This window comes from Heloderma suspectum, chromosome 9 (assembly GCF_057233095.1).
Source record: "Heloderma suspectum isolate Gila_16-S chromosome 9, 16-S_ref, whole genome shotgun sequence".
Lineage (NCBI taxonomy): Eukaryota > Metazoa > Chordata > Lepidosauria > Squamata > Helodermatidae > Heloderma > Heloderma suspectum.
In genome coordinates this window covers 15,617,793-15,638,331 of record NC_139466.1, presented here as the reverse complement: position 1 = coordinate 15,638,331, position 20,539 = coordinate 15,617,793, and positions in this window count along the sequence as shown.

Below are 20,539 nucleotides of genomic sequence, written 5' to 3'. Positions count from 1 at the left end.
AGGCCCCTTCCAACCCTATGATTCTACGATTCTATGAATTGGGCTCAACAACAGTGCTGTGGAGAGATGTATACATAGGGCCATCCCAAGACATTTTGCTGGCTGAACCAAAGGACAAGTTGGCCACCCTCTCCAGTCCTCTTCTAGAAAGTGACTGGACTGGTGGTGGGATCTTACTTCAAGACTTATGGTGGAATAGTGTCCTCCACCACACCTGAGGCAGCTGGTTGTTTATTTTATTTATTTATTGCATTTCTATCCCACCTTTCTTCCATTGTGGAACTGAAGGTGGCTACATGTGGTTCTGAAGTGTTGTTCCCTCCAAGCACTGACCAGACCCAGACCTGCTTAGCTTCAGCAAGGTGGCTGCCTCATGTGCCTTCAGACTATGCCCTGGTTGTTTAGGGTTCCAGGACAGGTTTTGTGGCATATACCACTCTCCCCCAACAAAGGGGAACAGTTGGAGAGTTCATGAGAACAGCCAGGAGACTGGGACTGCTGCTACCGCCCCCCACCCCCAGCAACTGCCACCAGATGTAGCTGCCCCACTCTGCCTAATGGTAGGGCCAGTTGTATGGATAAATTTCTCCAACTACTGTACAACATGAAGATGAACCTCCTGATGTCTTTGCATCTGGAGAGCTATCTATGGCAGGGCGGCTGGTGCTGAACTCAGGATGGGAAAATGGGATCTGGTTAGGATGGCGTTATCAGAGACATCTTAGCACAGCTCTGCACAGCCACTGCCAGTATCACAGAGTGATCTCTGCTAGGCTTGCTAGAACAACACCATTTTATGAACTGCAGATGCGCAAGTCACCTCGCTCCATCTTTTAGCACAAAGGGAGATCAATTTGAAATCATGGATTGAAGTGGGTTTTCAGACTAGTAAAAGGTAAAGGTAAAGGTATCCCCAACCAGTCATGTCCGACTCTAGGGTGCGGTGCTCATCCCCGTTTCTAAGCCGAAGAGCCAGCTCTGTCCGAAGACGCTTCCGTGGTCATGTGGCCGGCATGACTGAACACCGAGGTGCACAGAACGCTGTTACCTTTCCCGCTGAGGCGGTACCTATTTTGTTGTTGTTCAGTCGTTCAGTCGTGTCCGACTCTTCATGACCCCATGGACCATAGCACGCCAGGCCTTCCTGTCCTGTGCTCTCTCCCGGAGCGTGCTCAAGTTCATATTCATTGCATCAGTGATGCTATCTAGCCATCTCATCCTCTGCCATCCCCTTCTCCTTTTGCCTTCAGTCTTTCCCAGCATCAGGGTCTTTTCCAGGGAGTTTTCTCTTCGCATTAGGTGGCCAAAATATTGGAGCTTCAGCTTCAGTATCTGTCCTTCCAATGAGCAGCCAGGGTTGATTTCCTTTAGGATGCACTGATTTGACCTCCTTGCAGTCCAGGGGACTCATAAGAGTCTTCTCCAGCACCACAGTTCGAAAGCATCAATTCTTCGGCGCTCAGCCTTCCTTATAGTCCAGCTCTCACAGCCATACATTGCTACTGGGAAAACCATAGCTTTGATTAGACGGACATTTGTTGGCAAGGTGATGTCTCTGCTTCTTACTATGCTGTCTAGGTTTGCCATAGCTTTCCTCCCAAGGAGCAAGTAGGGGTGGACGAAAGGAACTTACCTTTCGTCGAAGCTTGTTTGCGGTGGGGGGGAGGCGCTTTGCTGCTCCCCCCGCGAAGTTCAGGCCGGGGGGGGGAGGCTTCCCGCCTCGCCCCGGCCAAAATTCAGGCCGGGGGGGAGGCTTCCCGCCTCGCCCGGCCGAAATTCAGGCCGGGGAGGAGGCTTCCCGCCTCGCCCGGCTGCGAACTCCATTGTTTTTTTTTTAAAAAAACAAATGCCCCCGTGATAGGCTATGTGACGATTAACGTAGCCTATCATGGCTAGATCTGCAAAGCCAGCCGTGATAGGCTACGTTAATTGTCACGTAGCCTATCACGAGTGACTTTTTTTAAAAAAAGCGCGTACGCTAATGGCGGCCCCCATAGGGAGCCGCCATTCGCGTTCCTTATTTAGTCACTGTAGTCTACGTAAATCTTTACGTAGACTACAGCGACCAAATAAGGAACTGGAATGGCGGCTCCCTATGGGGGCCGCCATTATCCGTACGTGCTTTTTTTTTTTTTAAGTCACCCGTGATAGGCTACGTGACGATTTACGTAGCCTATCACGGCTGACTTTGCAAATCTAGCCGTGATAGGCTACGTTAATCGTCACATAGCCTATCACGGGGGCGTTTCTGTTTTTTTTTCTTTTATTGGAATGGCGGCGGCGGCAGCCGGTCGAAAGACCAGCTGCCGCTCCCGCCCTGCTTGAACACCCGCCGAACCGCCGGCCGGACCCGCCGCCGGGAGGGACATTCGGCGAAGGTAAGTCCCGTCCCGGGGGGGGCGCGGGGGGCGGGGGGGGCGGAGGATTTCTCCCCGAAACTTGTTCGGGGGGCCGAACACGTTGGCACTCGGCCCCCCAAAGTTTCGGGGAGAAATTCTCCGCCATCCCTAGGAGCAAGCGTCTTTTAATTTCATGGCTACAGTCACCGTCTGCGGTGATCTTGGAGCCCAAGAAAGTAAAATCTGTCACTGCTTCCATTTCTTCCCCTTCTATATGCCAGGAAGTGATGGGGCCAGATGCCATGATCTTCGTTTTTTTAATGTTGAGTTTCAAACCAGCTTTTGCACTCTCCACTTTCACCCTCAACAAGAGGCTCTTGAGATCCTCTTCGCTTTCTGCCATTAGGGTGCATATCGTCTGCATATCGGAGGTTGTTGATAATTCTCCCAGCAATCTTAATTCCGACCTGTGATTCATCCAACCCGGCGTTTCTCATGATGTACTCTGCATATAAGTTAAATAAGCAGGGTGACAATATGCAGCCTTGTCGTACTCCTTTCCCAATTTGGAACCAATCGGTTGTTCCATGTCTGGTTCTTACTGTTGCTTCTTGACCCTCGTACAGGTTTCTCAGGAGACAGGTAAGGTGGTCTGGTACTCCCATCACTTTAAGAATTTGCCACAGTTGGTTGTGATCCACACATCAAAGGCTTTAGCGTAGTCAATGAAGCAGAAATAGACGTTTTTCTGGAATTCTCTTGCTTTCTCCATGATGCAGCGAATGTTGGCGGTTTGATCTCTAGTTCCTCTGCCTCTTTGGAACCCAGCTTGTACTTCCGGTAGTTCTCAGTTCGCATACTGCTGAAGCCTAGCTTGTAGGATTTTGAGCATCACCTTGCTGGCATGTGAAATGAGCGCAATTGTGTGGTAGTTTGAACACTCTTTGGCGTTGCCCTTCTTTGGAATTGGAATGTAAACTGACCTTTTCCAGTCTTGTGGCCACTGTTGAGTGTTCCAAATTTGCAGCACTTTAACAGCATCATCTTTTAGGATTTTAAATAGCTCAGCTGGAATACTGTCATCTCCGCTAGCTTTGTTGTTACTAATGCTTCCTAAGGCCCACTTGACTTCACTCTCGAGGATGTCCGGCTCAAGTTCAGTGACCGCACTATCATGGCTATCAGGGACATTCAGATCTTTCCTGTATATCTCTTCTGTGTATTCTTTCCACCTCTTCTTAATCTCATGTGCTTCTGTTAGGTCCCTGCCTTCTTTGTCCTTTATCATGCCCGTCTTTGCACAAAACGTTCCCTTGAGATCTCCAATTTTCTTGAAGAGATCTCTAGTCTTTCCCATTCTGTTGTTTTCCTCTATTTCTTGGCATTGTTCATTTAAGAAGGCCTTCTTGTCTCTCCTTGCTATTCTCTGGAACTCTGCATTCAGTTGGGTATATCTTCCCCTTTCTCCCTTGCTTTTCGCTTCCCTTCTTTTGTGAGCTACTTGTAAAGCCTCATCAGACAGCCACTTGGCTTTCTTGCATTTCTTTTTCTTTGGGATGGATTTTGTTGCTGCCTCCTGAACAATGTTACGGACCTCCGTCCATAGTTCCTCAGGCACTCTGTCTATCAGGTCTAATCCCTGAAATCTATTCCTCACCTCCACTGTATATTCATAAGGGATATGATTTAGGCCATACCTGAATGGTTTAGTGGTTTTCCCGACGTTCTTCAATTTAAGCCAAAATTTTGCAAGAAGCAGCTCATGATCTGAGCCACAGTCAGCTCCAGGTCTTGTTTTGACTGACTGTATAGAGCTTCTCCATCTTTGGCTGCAAAGGACATAATCAATCTGATTTCGATATTGACCATCTGGTGATGTAGATGTGTAGAGTCATCTCTTGTGCTGTTGGAAAAGAGTGTTTGCTATGATCAGCGTGTTCTCTTGGCAAAACTCTATTAGCTTTTGTCCTGCTTCGTTTTGTACACCAAGGCCATGCCTGCCTGTTATCCCGATGATTTCTTGACTTCCTACTTTAGCATTCCAATCCCCTATGATGAAGAGGACATCTTTTTTTGGTGTTAGTTCTAGAAGGTGTTGTAGGTCTTCATAGAACCGATCAACCTCAGCTTCTTTGGCCTCAGTGGTTGGGGCATAGACTTGAATTACTGTGATGTTGAATGGTTTGCCTTGGATTTGTGCTGAGATCATTCTATCATTTTTAAGATTGTACCCCAGTACTGCTTTTCCCACCCTTTTGTTGACTATGAGTAGTACTCCATTTCTTCTAAGGGATTCTTGCCCACAATAGTAGATATGATGGTCACCTGAATTAAATTCACCCATGCCTGTCCATTTTAGTTCGCTGATTCCCAAGATGTCGATGTTCAATCTTGCCATCTCATGTTTGACCACCTCCAGCTTACCTTGATTCATTGATCTGACATTCCAGGTTCCTAAACAATATTGTTCTTTACAGCATCGGATTTTCTTTTCACCACCAGACACATCCACAGCTGAGTGTCCTTTCAGCTTTGGCCCAGCCACTTCACTCTTTCTGGCGCTACTTGGAAATACCCTCTGCTCTTCCCCAGTAGTATATTGGACACCTTCCGACCTGAGGGGCTCATCTTCTGGCGTCATATCTTTTAGCCTTGTGATACGTTCCATAGGGTTTCCTTGGGAAGAATACTGGAGTGGGTTGCCATTTCCTTCTCCAGTGGACCACATTTTGTCAGAACTCTTTGCCATGACCTGTCCGTCTTGGGTGGCCCTGCACGGCATAGCTTATGGCTTCACTGAGTTACGCAAGCCCCTTCGCCACAACAAGGCAGTGATCCATGAAGGGGGGTACCTATTTATCTACTTGCAATTTCTTGCTTTCGAACTGCTAGGTTGGCAGAAGCTGGGACTGAAGACGGGAGCTCACTCCGTCATGCAGCACTCGGGTCTCGAACTGCTGTCCTGCCGACCTTCCAGTCTGCAGTTCAGCGTCTTAACCACTAAGCCGCCGCAGCCCCTTTCAGACTAGTAAGCAGTATGGTTAATGTCTCTAAACCTAGATTAAGACTGACAAGGGGAAGGAAGAAGGATTTCCCTCTGGAAAGGGGAGCGATGCACAACAAAATTTCACAAATAGGGTTGGGTTTGCAACATTCCTATTCTCATTAGGGATGTACAGACTGTGTAAAATCTGCTCTACCTGTGTTTTGCAGATTGTCAGGTGCCTTTCGTTCCATCGTCCGCCCACAGATTAATGTGATTTTTTTTTCATCATGCAGAAAAATACACATATAATTACGCAAATATTTACTTAAGTATTTACATAATTTACCTCAGTACATAACATTTAGTGTATTGTCCCCCATTCCATTCAATGTTTCCTCAGCAGAAACTTATGAATTTTTCTATGGATTTATGTGCATACATTTTGGGAAAGTAAAAAAAATCATCCGAAAGTCCACAGACTCCTGATGGCCTGAGGGGGTCACTCCGCAGCAGAGTCCACAGGTCGGATTCTTAGAAATCCAAGCTCATTTTAATCTGTCTTGAATTTCTCCAGCATCCCTAATTCTCATACCAAATAACACTAGTCAACCCCCATACCCCCAATTACACATTGCTGGAAGCTGTAGTACATTCATTCTTTACTTCATGAACAGAGAGTGTAATTGCCTGTTCTCTACTTACTATCTCCCTCCCTCTCTGTAACTTTTTACCTTGCTCTTCCTGTTGGCTTGAAATTTCTACAATTGTAGACCTCATCAGGTAGATCAGAGATTCCAAGTTTCAAGTTATTAATTCACATAAAAACTTGAAATATAAGCCACAGAATTTTTAGGCTTATAATTGCAGAAACGTGGGTGGTGGTGGTGGTGGTTTGGGTGGGTGGGTAGGTTTGTGACTCACCTTAACTAAAGGGGCCCCTCTGTGCCCCATATATATTATAGGGCAGCCCTGGCCCAAGGCATGTTGCCATCTGAAGTGAGCCACCTCCATCGACACTCCACTTGCTGTCGGCTGTGAGAGGTCGGCTGAAGTGTATCGTGAGAGGTACTGAAACTCTAATGATACTTTGGCCAACATTTTCCAGGAGCCCCAGGACAAAGCTCGCTTACTTGTGCCTGCCTGCTCCCACCTGCCAGCTGATCTGCCACTGCCACCTTGTCCCCAAGCTGTGGGGCTTCTGGAAGATGTCAGCCAAAGTACCATGAGAGTTCTGGGACCTCTTGAGAGAGTTCCCGGCCTCTTGCGAGCTCTTGTGATACTTCAGCTGACATCTTCCAGAAGCCCTGCAACTTGGGAACAAGGTGACAGTGGCAGATTGGCTGGCAGGCAGGCAGGAGCAAGCGAGCGGCCACTTCTTGGTCCTGCCAGCTGCCTGCATGGCTGGCCAGCCATGCAGGCATCTGGCAGGACCAGGAAGCAGAAGGCCCTGGCCTGGAGGGGGAGAGTGGCACAATTTGCCATTCTTCCCATATTCCACTGCCTGAATATGAAGGCTTCTTCATTGTAGGGCCAGCCCTGTTATAGGGGCACCACAGTGGCCTTTTGTTCATGGTGAGTCAGTGAAATCACCTTCCACCATTGTAACCAGAAATTGTGGGTTTAAAGTCCCTTCCAACTCTATCATTCTATGTGGGATGCTATTGGTTGCCCGTTGGGTATTTGTAACCTGGAATGGTAGCTTCAGTCACATGATAGCTTCAGTTCCATAGTCTCCATGTGTCTGTTCCAGAAAACAGACAAATCTGGGACTTAGGTCCACCACCCTGCCACTGACATCCATAGCTTCAAGGAAGTGCTGATGCTCGAACTAACCACAGCATGAGCATAGGATACCATAGAAAACACATCTGTTAAAGGCATGGCCCTTAACAGCTGTAATTTTGAAGCATTTGGAAGCTTGAGTGAACATGGAAAGCCCTTAACACAACATGTTGTACTGGGTTTTTTTAATTGTTGTTGTTAATTGAATACATAAGAAGAGTGTTTGTTCTTTGGGTTAAATAATATGCTAGAAAAATATTACTTGTTCTACAATCTGTTATCAACAATTCAAAAAAGAAAGAAAAGAAAGCCTCATGAGGCTGTGCACTATGTGACTTCTTAAATTTATATATATGCACAATAGCCAAGATGCTTCCACCCCCTTAATGCTGAGATTTAACTTCCACAAACCTGGGAAAGACAGATGAAACTTGGCATGTGAAATGGAAATCAACCAAAATTCATTCCCCAGTCTCAATGAGTTCTGAACCATGGAGGAAAGCAGGACAGCTTCAGCCCATCTTCTAATTCAGCTGTTTATAGATTTTTCTTGAAGTTCCTCTTGAAACACTGTTATCTCTCCATTTGGCCGCAAAGACGAGATGGAGTAGTGCCTGTGTTTGATGCTTCTTTCTGACAGGACATCAGGAAAGCACCCAGGTTTTAGAAGAAAGGTGGTGCAGGAGTTAAAGCTATAACAGCTGTCCCACTTTCATCACCAAATGGTTGTATTGTAAGATTTGACCAGGAACAAATATCTGAATTTTCTTTACTCCAAGCACTCACTGACACTGAAACCAACACAGCTGTTCTCTACCCACCCTGACTCCAAAAGATGGAACTTAGAAAACTGCTTCATATACCCAAATGGCTCATTTATGCCTGTAACCTTGCATATTGTATATCGGTCTTTCACAACATCATTGTGCATATGTGTACATAACTGTGCATAACATATTTTTTTCACAAAATGGCAGCTGCAGAGATCACTGGATGGGCCCAGGGTGAATGCAGGCAGCTCAGTAAGGCGGGGGGGCTCAGCGGCACAGCTAAGGGCAGTGGGCAGGGGGGAGTCTGCCAGACTCCCAGATCTGATCGGGTTCCTGCACCATCCCTAGTTCTAGCAACTCACACTAACAACATGTTTAAAAGGAATTCCCTTAAAGCCAAAGTAAGTATAATAACTTACCAGGGACAGTTACAAGAAAACAGAACTTGTCCCTGTTACTTTTTCATTTATTATTTATTTTATTTATTTAAAACATTTATATCCTGCTCTATGTCATTAGGATCTCAGGACAGCATAGAGACAAAATCAATTTAGACATTATAAAACAATAAATAATTTAAACGGCTAAAAACATATTGAACCATTAAGCAAGCTAATACCAATTTAAAATCCAAAACAATAAAACAGTTAAAACAGTGTGCTACTTTGGGGAGTGCATTTAGCCCTCAAAGGCTTGGATAAAAAGCCGTGTTTTAACTTGGCCCTGAAATTAAAGCAATGTCTGCACCAATTGGGCCTCCAAGGGGAGGGCATTCCACAACCGGGGTGCCACAGCAGAAAAAGCCCTCTCCCAGGCCCCACCACAGTGTATGTCTGGCACTGGTGGGACGCAGAGGAGAGATCCTCCAACAGATCTCAATCCTTGGGCAGGCATATATAGGGGGAGCTGCTCCCTCAGATATCAAGATCCCAAGCTGCTTAGGGCTTTAAATGTCATCACAGTTCAATAGAGACAGTTGGAGTGTTTGGGAGTAAGTATATATCCCCCAGCTGGGATCCCAATTTGCAGACCAACATTATGTCTGCAGTAGACCACAGTCTTTGCACAGTGTGGTACACAGCCAAACAAAGCTTTCAAATATGATTATATCTTGGGGGTTGCTAAATTATGACTTTTAAAATTAAAAGTGCTCAATATGGCATGACGTAAACAACACTTTGATTTAACTGCAGTACATTAATGTAAGTGAGACAAAACCTGTGCTTGCAGAGGAAGTTGCAGTCAGATTGTGGCTACAAATGACAAGCCTTCATTTAAAACAACAGCAGCAGCAGCAGCAGCAACACATGCTTCCATATGAAATTACCAATATTTTCAGCATTATGAGTGGTATTGTAAGTAATTAAAGTGATGGGACTGGCAACCTACCAAATCATTGCCCTGAGAACTTTCAACTCTTTATCATCTGATTGTCCATTTTCCCAATCCTGGCTTTGTGCAATTTATCCACCTCTTCTATTTGGAAGAAATGGTAATCAAAGATGTGCACCAACCAACACAAGCTTTGTAGAATGCTAATTTTTGCTCAAGTAACCTTCCTGGGTCTAAGACCAGTGTATTTTAGATGCAGAAGATTGAAAACCCAGGGCTGTGTGAAGGGCTGGAGATAAAGTAGAACTGTAGCAAAAATTATAATACCCATTTGAATAGGTGAAATCCTTCACCCAGTTATATGCATGCAAGTTCTGTATCAATTGCATTTGTTATGCAAGGCATCCATACTTAAAGCTTGCTTGTAGAAGAGATCCATGAATAGTGTTATAAAGGGACAAATGCTGCACAAAAACATATTTAGGTTAGCTAAGGGAATGTTTCCACCTTGTGTAGGTAGAATAGTGTCCAGGAAAGTGGTGGAATCCTTAGGAACATGGGAACCTGCCTTGTACTGAGTCAGGCCGTTGGCCATCTGCAGAGTCAGCACTGGTGACCCCTGCTGAGCCCCGAGGCTCTGGTAGTATTGGGTGATTGGGTGTAGGCCACCCTGAAAGGCAGCCAAGAAATATTTCAAATACATAAATATGATGTCAAATCTCCCCAGGAACAGTGCAATTGAGTACTGTGTCCAGTTCTGGGCACCACACTTTAAGGATGCAGACAAACTGGAAAAGGTTCAGAGGAGGGCAATGATGTGTTGTGGCTGCAAAAAAGGCAAATGCTCTTTTGGGCTGCATTGATAGAAGCACAGCTTCCAAATCCCAGGAAGTACTAGTTCCCCTCTACTCAGCACTGGTTAGGCCTCATCTGGAGTACTGTGTTCTGGGCACCACATTTTAAAAAGGATGCAGACAAGCTAGAGAGGGTCCATAGAATCATAGAATCATGGAATAGTAGGGTTGGAAGGGGCCTACAAGGCCATCGAGTCCAACCCCCTGCTCAATGCAGGAATCCAAGTCAGAGCATCCCTGACAGGTGGCTGTCCAGCCTCGTCTTGAACGCCTCCAGTGTGAGAGAGCCCACCACCTCCCTAGGTCATTGGTTCCATTGTCATATCGCTGGAACAGTCAGGACTTTTTTCCTGATGTTCAGCTGGAATCTGGCTTCCTGTAAGTTGAGCCCATTATTCCATGTCCTGCACTCTGGGATAACTAAGGATGGACGAAAGTCCCTTACCTGGTCCCGCAGCTTGCTTCGCGGTGGGGGGGAGGCGCTCTGTTTCTCCCCCCAAAGTTCTTGGTGGGGGGGATGCACCCTGCCCCTCCCGGCCAAAATTCAGGCTGGGGGGGAGCGCCCCGCCTCCCCGGCAGCGAAATAAAAAAAGTAAATTGAACAAAAAATGTGATAGGCTACGTAATGATTTATGTAGCCTATCACGGCTAGATTTGCAAAGTCAGCCATGATAGGCTACGTAAATCTTTACATAGCCTATCACGGCTGACTTTGAAAAAAAAAAAGCACGTACGCAAATGGTGGCGCTCATGGGCACCTCCATTTGCATTCCTTATTTAGGCACGGGTAGTCTACGTAAAGATTTACGTAGACTACCCGTGCCCAAATAAGGAAAGCAAATGGCAGCACCCATGGGTGCCGCCATTTGCGTACACACTTTTTTTTCCCCCAAAGTCATCCGTGATAGGCTACGTAAAGATTTACGTAGCCTATCATGGCTGACTTTGAAAATCTAGCTGTGATAGGCTACATAAATCGTTACGTAGCCTATCATGTTTTGTTTTTGTTTTTTTACAGGGAAATGGCGGTGGCAGCAGCCGGACGGAAGACCGGCCGCCGCCACCGCCACCACCAAACCGCCGCCGAACCGTCGCCGGGACCCGCCGCCGAGAGGGACATTCGCACGAGGTAAGTCCCATCCCAGGGGGGTGGGGGGGTGTCGGAGAATTTCCCCACCAATTTCGGGGGGCCGAATGCATTGGCATTCGGCCTCCTGGAGATTCGTGGAGAAATTCTCTGCCATCCCTAGGGATGACTGAGAAGAGATGCTGGCCTTCCTCTCTGTGACAACCTCTCAAGTACTTGAAGAGCACTATCATATCTCCCCTCAATCTTCTCTTCTCAAGGCTAAACATACCCAGTTCTTTCAGTCTCTCCTCATAGGGCTTTGTTTCCAGGCCCCTGATCATCTTTGTTGCCCTCCTCTGAACCCTCTGCAGTTTCTCTGCATCCTTCTTCAAGTGTGGTGCCCAGAACTGGACACAGTACTCCAGATGAGGCCTAACCAGTGCTGAGTAGAGGGGAACTAGTACTTCCTGGGATTAGGAAGCTATGCTTCTATTAATGCAGCCCAAAGGAGCATTTGCCTTTTTTGCAGCCACATTACATTGTTGGCTCATATTCAGTTTGTGATAGACAACAATTCCAAGATCCTTCTCGTTTGTAGTGTTGTTGAGCCATGTATCCCCCATCTTGTAACTGTGCATTTGGTTTCTTTTTCCTAGGTGCAGAACTTGGCATTTATCCCTATTAAATGTCATGCTGTTGTTTTCAGCCCAGCACTCCAGTCTATCAAGATCACTTTGAATTTTGTTTCTGTCTTCCAAAGTATTAGCTATCCTGCCCAATTTTGTGTCATCTGCACATTTGATCAGTATTGCCTGCACCTCCTCCTCCAAGTCATTAATAGCAATGTTGAAGAACACTGGGCCCAGGACCAAGCCCTGCGGTACCCCGCTCGTTACCTCTCCCCAGTTTGAGAAGGTCCCATTGATCAGCACTCTTTGAGTCCGATTCTGTAGCCAATTGTGGATCCACCAGATCATTGTTTCATCTAGCCCACTTTGAGCTAGTTTGCTCATCAGGATATCATGGGACACTTTGTCAAAATCTTTGCTGAAGTCGAGGTATATTATGTCTGCAGCATTCCCACGGTCCACAAGGGAGGTTACCTGATCAAAAAATGAGATTCGATTCATCTGGCAGGATTTGTTCTTGGTTCAAAGGAGGGCAACCAAGATGATCAGGGGACTGGAAACAAAGCCCTCTGAAGAGAGACTGAAAGAACTGAGCATGTTTAGCCTTGAGAAGAGAAGACTGAGGGGAGATATGATAGCACTCTTCAAGTACTCAAAAGGTTGTCACAGAGAGGAAGGCCAGGATCTCTTCTCGATCATCCCAGAGTTAAGGACACGGAATAATGGGCTCAACTTACAGGAAGCCAAATTCTGGCTGAACATCAGGAGAAAATTCCTGACTGTTAGAGCAATACGACAATGGAACCAATTGCCTAAGGAGGTGGTGGGCTCTTCTATTCTAGAGGGATTCAAGATGAAGCTGGACAGCCATCTGTCGGGGATGCTTTGACTTGGGTTCCTGCACTGAGCAGAGGGTTGGACTCAATGGTTTTATAGGCCCTTTTCAACCCTACTATTCTATGATTCTATGAATTCTTATCCAGACCAGTCCCAGGTCTTTTTATCTTCAGAGGTCAAAACAGCCTGAGATGTCCAATAGACCAACCTTCCTCAACCTGGTGCCTTTCAGTTGTTTTGGATGACCTTCCATCAGCCCCAGCCAGCATGCCCAGTGGCTGGAAATGCTGGGGAGTTGTAGGCCAAAACATCTGGAGGGATCCAGGGGTTTTTTTTGGGGGGGGCTGCTAATCCAAGTCATTCTTGGACATGCGGATGTATCCAATGTTGTATTTTACCAAGGAAAACAAAGAAGTTATTATTCTGAATGACAAGCTGTCTGCATCACAGCAGGAAGTGGCAAATTAGTTTAATGTAAGAGGTATCCTGAGAAACGGGAGAACAGAGCAGAAGCAAAGGTATGCCAACAAATCTCAACAAGGAAAAGAGCAATGATTTGAAGTTAGCCTGTAGAGCAAAAATGGAAAATGGGGAGGAGGCATGGAGATAGCTCATTAGTTTCAAAAGATGGACTATGAGGTGACATAAGGTATGATAGCAACAACAGACAGAGGGTGGGGGGGAGAGAGAGATTGGGAGAACAAAGGGTTTTTTTAAAGAAAGGAAAGAAAGGCAGTCTGGTAAGATGAAATGAAGAGCCGACTATACACATCTCCTGTAAACCCTGAGGAAATGTTCACATAGCGTGTAAGAAAAGAAAACATCACTGTGATCACACACCCAGGAGGGGGTGGGGAAGCTATAAGGAGCAGATTGCTGGTGATGGCACTACGGCAGATGTTCTCCCCCAAAGACACAAATGACACAGTTCATATATTCACACCAAGAATGCTCAGGAACCTTAAAAAAAAGAAAAGAAATCAGCTGGTTTTGTTCTAGCAGCATTAACCCAAATTTGTTGTGGGAAACATGGAACATGTTTGCATTGTTGGACTCAACCAAGGAGAATGACAGAGGATCCTCAGGATCCATGTCCTGAGGCTTCGACAAAACGATTGGTTGCAGCATCTGGTTGTTCGTGAAGTAGGGCAGGTTATGAATGTAGCTTGGAGGGGAAAAGTCACTGGGATGATACGTTATGTTTGCATGAATGCCATCTACCAGAACTGTAAAGCTGGTTGGGAAACTGTCGATGCCACAGCTATCTGGTTTGCTCTCCAAAAATGCAAGGAAATAGAGGCAAGAGAACAAATGACATTATCTAGTTAGTTAGCTAGCTAGTTAGTTATTACATTTTTATACTGCTCAATAGCCAAAGCTCTCCAGGTGGTTCACAACAATGAAAAACACAAAATACATCATAAAATACAATATAAAATGTGAACATGTAAAACTACAGTATAAAAGTTGTTGTTGTCATTGTTGTTGTTATTGAGTCATTAAGTCGTGTCTGACTCTTCGTGACATGGACCATAGCACGCCAGGCCTTCCTGTCCTCCGCTCTCTCCCGGAGTGCACTCAAGTTCATATTCATTGCATTGGTGATGCTATCCAGTCATCTCATCCTCTGCCGTCCCCATCTCCTTTCGCTTTCAATCTTGCCCAGCATCAGGGTCTTTTCCAGTGAGTTTTCTCTTTGCATTAAGTGGCCAAAATATTTGAGCTTCAGCTTCAGTATCTGAGTATAAAAGTACAACCCAAAATAAAACTTAGCAGCAATGCAGAGACTTAAAATACAATCATAGATTTAAAACAAAAGAGCTAAAACACTAAAATGCCTGGGAAAATAAAAAGGTCTTCACCTGGTGCCGAAAAGAGGACAATGTAGGTGCCAGGTGAGCCTCTCTGGGAAGCTCATTCCACAACCAGGGTGCCACAGAAGAAAAGGACCTCTTCGTTATATAAAGATTCATTTTACTTCCTTCTCAATTAGCAATATGGACAAGGTGAGGAAGCCGCACCTTACACAGTGACTGAAAGTATCTGGCTGCTGAACAGGAGCCTGGTGGCCAATTTGAGAGAGGAGTTATTTATCCCATTGTCACTGCTATGGACCTGATGAGGTAGCATCCCTAACAGGAGGGTTGGGAAGACATCCTATATACTGGTATGGGCAGAAAGTAGGTCTTGGACTTCAACTCCCAGCATTCTTTACCATTGGCCATGCTGGTAAAGGTTTCTGGGAGCTGAAGCCAGAACATCTGGACCTCTGCCTTCTGCCCGTCTCTGCTATAAATTAAGAGCAAACTTATGGCTATCTGGGGGACTCCAGAGGTCCAGATTGGGACCTTAGGAGGGCCAGATTGGCCCAGATGCATGAGGTTCAACAACACTCTTCTATATCATAAGTGGAAGAAATTAATTACCAAAAGGTAGCCTAAAAATGGATTAAACAAGCATTGGGGGGGGGGGTCTCCCCAGAATACTTTGATTGCATAGATTATAAAAAGTTTTAAAGACCATGGGGGAAAGTGGCACACTGAACAGTAGAACTGTTTGGTTTGGGTTTTCTTTTTAGAGAGAACAGTAACTTTTTGGAACAGGGGAAGCACCGGTTTAGGCTATTTGTCCATGGAGCCCAATATTGTCTATTTCACCCACAAGCAACTCTCTGGTAAAGATCTTTCCCTGTTTCCCATCAGCTGTCACTTGATTAGGGATGGCACGGGTGCCCGATTCTGTCTGGGAATCTGGCAGAACCCTCCCTGCCAGCACCCCCCAGCCCCGCTCACTGAGTCCCTGCCCCTGCTTGCCCCTGCCCATGTTGGCAAGCAGCCCACACTCACCCTGGCAGCCTCATCGAGCTCTGCGCTTGCCTTTTTTAAAAAAAAAAATGGTGATTGCAAAAATGTGCATTTTTGCATACACACAGAATGTGCATTTTGTGAATGCGCATATTTGTGTATGCAAACATGCACATTTTGTGAATGTGCATATTTGCATGTGCATAGAAATGCAAATATGTGCATTCACAAAAATGCACATTTTTGCTATCACCATTTTATTTTTCAAAAATTGGCAACAGCGGAGCTCGGGGTGAGTGTGGGGGTGAGTGCAAGCCACTCACTGAGTGCAGGAGGGGCTTGAGCGCGGTCCAGGGACCAGCAAGTGGGGACAGGGGCTGGATGGGTGCCTGGAGAACCCAGACGAAGGTGGGTTCACACATCCCTATACTTGATCCTTTTAGTGGGATTGAGCCTGGGACCTTCTGCGTGCCAAACAGATTCTCTGCTACTAAGTGGTGGTCCCTCCCCCAATAAGGGTATGTGACACCCATCTTTCAATCATGGTCCTTCTTTTCATAATGGATAGAAATGAAGACCAAATTCAGGTATTTGAACTTCAAATGTTCCACCATTTTCTGCGCCTTGAATAAGACTAACTATGGGCTCAACAGTTGTTGTAATAACAACATGCCAGGTTTCTTCTTGCATTTTTTAATGGTGCTGTCAGGGATGAGTCCAAGCCCCTTGAGAGTATGATAGCGCCAGTTCTGAATCTATTCTGAAACTGGAACAGCTAGATCAGAGCCTGGGGGAGGAACTTCCCCAGAGCCCAAAGATGCTGGGCGAGATTCCTCAGTAGGCCTTGATAAACAGATGGCCCAGGCTGAGTCACTACCTCCTCCCTTCACCGTGAGAACTCAAGTTTCAGAGGAGGAGGAGGGGCATGACTTGAGACATGCTAGGGCACATCACAAAGCAAAGTGGGAAAAGTTAGGGACAGGACTTAGGACTTGCTCCACCAAGATAGCCACCATTATAAACCAATGTAGGAGGAAACCTCCCTAAGGGAGGGGCATCACTGCAAGGCAAGTTTGGCCATGAGCAGCTTCACAGAAAAATAGGGATGTACGAAAGTCCCTTACCTGTATCGAAATTTGATTCGCGGTGGGGGGGAGGCGCTCCGTCCCTCCCCCTGAAATTCTGGCCAGGGGGAGGTGCTCTGTCCCTCCCCCCCAAAATTCTGGCCGGTGGGGGAGGCGCTCCGTCCCTCCACCCCTGAATCCTGGCCGGCCGGGCCGCAAATGGCAGCACCCGTAGCCGCCGCCGTTTGTGTCCCTGCAGTCAGCCATGATAGGCTATGTAAATGTTTATGTAGCCTATCAGGGCTGAGTGAAAACAAAAAACAAAAACCGCGCGTACGCAAATGGTGGCACCCATGGGCGCCGCCATTTGCGTTCCTTATTTTGGCACGTCTAGTCTACGTAAAGATTTACGTAGACTATGGCGAAAATAAGGGGAACGCAAATAGCGTAGCGTCTACGCTATTTGCGTTCCCCTTATTTTCGCCGTAGTCTACGTAAATGTTTACATAGACTAGACGTGCCAAAATAAGGAACGCAAATGGTGGCGCCCATGGGCGCCGCCATTTGTGTACGCGCGGTTGTTGTTGTTGTTGTTTTCACTCAGCCATGATAGGCTACGTAAATCTTTACGTAGCCTATCACTTTTTTTGTTTGTTTATTTTTTTACTGGAAATGGTGGCGGCGGCAGCCAGTTGGAAGACCAGCGGCCGCAGCCGCCACCGCCGAACCGCCGCCGCAGCCGCCTCCACCAGGAGGATTCGCCCAAGGTAAGTCCTGTCCTGGGGGGGGCAGACCGTTTCGCCACCAATTTTGGGGTGCCGAATGCGCTGGCATTCACCCTCCCCGGGATTCGTGGTGAAATTCTCTGACATCCCTACAGGCAAACTGTCAGCAGCTTCACTACCCTCTGGTTCATCTTCTCTGATTAGAGATCTCAGTTTAGTTGTTCAGGGCCTGGGGCAGTCTGACAGCTTCCTTGAATCTGCATTTGTAGAAAGGCTAGTCTCTAGAAAAATGAAGTCGTAATAGCCTGAAGCTTTGACTCTCTGTGGTGTTGATTATGAAGGGGGAGGATGATCTATTCTTGACAAGTGCTGTATGTAGATTGTCCTTTATTGGGAAAGCATAACAGATGGTATTCAAATGGAGACCAATTCCCATGAGGAAAGGTTGAGGGAGTTGGGAGGTTTGGCATGGAGAAGAGATGATTAAGACGTGATAGGATAGCCCTCTTCAAATATTTGATGGGCTCTCACAGAGATGCTGGAGCAAATTTGCTCTCTGTTGTTCCAGAGGGTAGGACCCAAACCAGTGGGTTCAACTGACAAGAAAAAAGATTTTGTCTATACATTATGGGCTATTCAACAGTGGAAAATTGTGGACTCTCCTTTATTAGGGGTTTTTCAGCTGAGGCTGAATGGCCACTTATTAGGGATGCTGTGGGAAATGGGAATAAATTTCCTGCAACTGCAGGCAACTGAACTAGGTGGACGTTTATGTCCCTTCCAACTTTATAATTCAATGATAATTGGATAAAATTGTTATTGGATACACATCCATTAGGCAATATAGGCCCAATTCTGGAAAACAGCAAGGTGCATGACAAAATAATGGGTTGGATCCAGACTTAGTCAAACTTAAAGTACACCCACTGAAATAAAAAAGAGTAGTTAATCATTTAAGTCCCATTGATTTCAATGGGTCTACTCTAAGCACGACTAAGGGCACTATCCTATGCATGTTTAGACAGAAAAAGTCCTACAACTCCCATCATGCCCCGGCTAGCATGTCTTGCTGGAGGGATGCTGGGATTTGCTGGACTTTTTGTGTCTAAACATCCATAGGATTGTAACCCAAGTCTGGATCCAACCCAATGTCTTCTTGAACTAACACTGGTTGCAAGGTATATTTTGTTACAGTGTTTCATGGGGTAGCTCCACCCCCATTCATGTCCAGTATTGTAGGTTATTTTTTGTGCTCACATGTAATAGATGTTCATCTCTTTCAGTTTTTTACATTACCACCACTTGTTTGTAGAAGATTGATCCTAGCCCCCCTTAATCCCATCTCTCCCCCCCACCATAGGCTTTCAGTGGGTGAACTCATGAAAATCTCTCTATGAGGGCTAGTTCCTTGGAATAGCAACAAGATAGCCATTGTATTTGTAAGAGAAGAAAAGCTACAATTTTGTTGTTGTTGGAACACTTCGTGTAGGTCATACTTAATTTCCTGTGACACAGAAAGACAATGTGGATAATTGCTGAGTCTCATCTTAATGCTACCTGCTCCATCTCTGTGTGCAACCGAAAAGCACTGAGTTTAGATCACTCATGACAACATAGATAGACAATTGATGAAAAGAGTCTGTTTGGTGAGCACACTGGAGCCAAGGAATGTGTGACTAACAGAGTGTAGCAGAAATTGATGTCTCCAGGGGATATGGTTTAAAAAGCAACAACAACTGGGAAATTGTTTAATGGGTCAGTTAAATCCCCAACTACATCTAAGGCTGACTTTGGAATGGGTTAAGTGTGTTAATTAGGGGAGGATAGTTGTGTAGAGGATCTGGTGTCAAGGAAGAAGATTGGGCATATCGACTACCTCCAGTGTTGCAATTCTCTGATGGGCTCAGGGTGTCCTGTGTGTCAGGTCAGGTCAGAGAGCACAGATTCCAACCCCCACTGCAGGTGGAGGTGGAAAAAGTGCAGAAAAGGGCAACGAAAATGATCAAGAAGCTGGAGCAACTCCCCTATGAGGAAAGGTTACAACATCTGGTGTACATGTTTGTTTGTTTGTTTTTTGTTTAAAATATTCCTTGGCCACCTTTCAGGGCAGAAGCCCTCCGAAGGTGCCTTACAGCAATACAGTCATTCGAGATGAAGCTGGAGTGGACAGCCATCTGTCAGGGATGCTTTGACTTGGATTCCTACACTGAGCAGGGGGTTGGACTCAATGGTCTTATAGGCCCCTTCTAACCCTACTATTCTATGATTCTATTAGGGCTGTGCAGGGACCCCCCGATACAACTCGGAAGCCGCTTTGTGGCTTCCGAGGTGGGTCCAATCCACCTTGGGCAGATTTGGGGGGGACCCGACCCACCTCGGCCCCGAACCCGAAGTGGGTTCCCCACACACACACCCCAGCTCCTTACCTGGGCCGCCTCCTCCCCTGCCACCACCACCGCCACCACCGTCTCCTCTGCTGCCTTCTCCATTGCACCACCTTGGCCGCCACCCACTGCTGCTGTCTTCGCCGCCTCTGCTGCCTCCTGAGGCCTGGATGCACAGCGACTCTTCCTCCAGGGAGTTGCCATTTTTAAAATGGCCACTTCCTGGAACTTCCAAGAGGTTGCCATTTTAAAAATGGCAACTCCCTGGAAGAAGAGTCGCTTCACTTCCAGGCCTCAGGAGGCAGCACGGCGGCAGAGGCGGCGGTGAGGAGAAGGTGGCTCAGATAAGGACCTGGAGGCAGCAGTGGGGGCTGAAGTGCACCGAGCCCCCAACCCGCTCTGGGCCAATTTGTGCCCCCTCTGCTTTGCCTTGGGGTTCAGGCCTTGGGCCGAAATGGCACACAGCCCTAGTTTCTATGATTCTATGATCTGGGATTGTTTAAGCTTGGGAAAGAGGCAAGTAAGGGGGGACATGATAGAGGCGCACAAAATTATGCATGGTGGGGAGGTAGTGAATAGGAGACATTTTTACCCTTATGCTAGAACCCAGTGGGGTCATCATCTCATGAAGCTGATTGGTGGGAGATTCAGGACAGATAAAAGGAAGGGCTTCTTCACAGAGCACAGAATTAAACTATGGTATTCACTTCCACAAGAAGTAGTGATAGCCACCAATTTGGATGTCTTTAAAAGGGGATTAGACAAATTCAGGGAGGAGAAGACTATCAGTGGCTACTAGTCCTAATGCTATATGCTACCTCCAGTGTCAGAGGCTATATGTTACTGGGGAACATGGGCAGGAGGGTTCTGTTGCACTCATGTCCTGCTTGTGGGTTTCCTGTGGGCGGCTGTTTGGTCACTATGTGAAAAGTATGCTGGACTAGATGGATCCTTGGTCGAATCC